This window comes from Austrofundulus limnaeus, unplaced genomic scaffold, assembly GCF_001266775.1.
Source record: "Austrofundulus limnaeus strain Quisiro unplaced genomic scaffold, Austrofundulus_limnaeus-1.0 Scaffold15, whole genome shotgun sequence".
NCBI lineage: Eukaryota > Metazoa > Chordata > Actinopteri > Cyprinodontiformes > Rivulidae > Austrofundulus > Austrofundulus limnaeus.
The window spans coordinates 1,655,302-1,656,824 of NW_013952417.1; the positions used below are offsets into that span (position 1 = coordinate 1,655,302).

The 1,523-nt window shown below is 40.1% G+C and overlaps 1 protein-coding gene across 1 annotated transcript in view; it reads left to right on the forward strand.

Annotated features, from left to right (window-relative positions):
* Positions 1-173: 173 nt before the first annotated feature.
* The window catches only part of tdrd6a (tudor domain containing 6a), a 44,039-nt gene continuing 42,689 nt past the window's right edge, over positions 174-1,523 (forward strand). The window contains exon 1 of the mRNA XM_014002830.1: positions 174-338. The gene's annotated coding sequence lies outside the window, so the exon portion shown is untranslated. The remainder of the gene's footprint in view (positions 339-1,523) is intronic.

A 1,523-nucleotide genomic window follows, 5' to 3' on the forward strand; every position in this document is an offset into this window, starting at 1 on the left:
TATCTATCTATCTATCTATCTATCTATCTATCTATCTATCTATCTATCTATCTATCTATCTATCTATCTATCTATCATCTATTTTCCAATTCACAAGGTGGCAGTAATGCACCGAAAAGTTGTTTGCCAACCGCCAAATACAAAACCGGAAGAAGAAGGGAGGGGGAAAAAACGTTTGGCGCACGCGGCGGGCCAGATGTTAGCTAAAGTCAGTGGTCAGGTTGCTGTATGAGTTTGGGACACCTTAAAACACGTTTAGACGCAGCTTAACTGTTTGGCTGTGTACAACAGAATCCGTTCCGGAGCAGGAACCAAGTAAAACTCCGGGACGAACTCTGGTAAGTAGGTAAAGTTTACCGTCATGGTGCCCCCCCTCCCCCCTCCCCCCCATGCGCGCAAGAAAAGTCGTTGAGCTGTTTGGTGGTGGTTTTCCAAGCTATCAAAGCCAAGGTAACCATGAGTTGGAAATGTGAGTTGGTTGGATAAATTATGTATTTATTCACTTCTTTGACCAGGAATCGTCTGTCTTCTGACTTGGCTCTCTTGCTATGTTAATCGGTAACTACGTGGCTAACGTTAGCTAACGTCTGTAAGCTTACATTAAATATAACAGTTCATATTAGCTCTTGTGTCGGAATATTTGCTTTTACTGTAAACCTAATACAGAGATAAAACCAATGTCTGCTTGTGGTTGTATTGAGGGTGGGGGCGCACAGTTTGCCGCTAAAACATACCTAAATTTGTGGGTTTATGTACTTGTGGCGCTACCTTAGATGGAGCGGACGTATCAGTGCGGCCGCCATCTTGGAAGGGTACCTCTCGCGGTCAGTGTATCTTTTGATAATTGGATTTTCATTTTAGAAACGGGTATTAAAAGACAAGAAACGAGTGGATATTTGATTTTTGTTTTAAAATACCGAAATTAAAATGAAAATACAAAGCGTTTTTCATTCTTAGTGTCAAAAAGGGACAAACAAAAATTTTAACACTGGCTGTCTAGTACATGGTCTGTTACCTAAATCAATGCTACCCTGTCACTCTGGTACCCATTATTAACGACAAAGCGGGTAAGATTAGCTCTTTGGAGAATTACCGACCCATAGCTTTAGCTAGTAGTTTGTCGATGGTTTTAGAAAGAGTACTACTAAATAGGCTGGAAGAGTTTGTCTTGACCTCTGATAATCACTTCGGTTTTAAACCCAAACATGGCACAGACGTGTATTTTTGCGCTACAGGAGATTTTAGACTRGTARAATTTGCACAACACTACAGTATTTATGTGTATTATTGATGCTTCTAAAGCATTTGATCGTGTGAATCACCAAAAACTGTTCTGTAAGCTAGAAAGCAGAGGTTTACCCAAATATCTAATTAGAATTCTTGTCTATTGGTATGGTCATCAATCGATGDATGTCAAATGGGGTAACACAATGTCTGATTCATTTAATGTTGGTAACGGAGTAAGGCAGGGAAGTTTACTGTCCCCTTACCTTTTTAACATCTACATGGATGAACTATCAAAG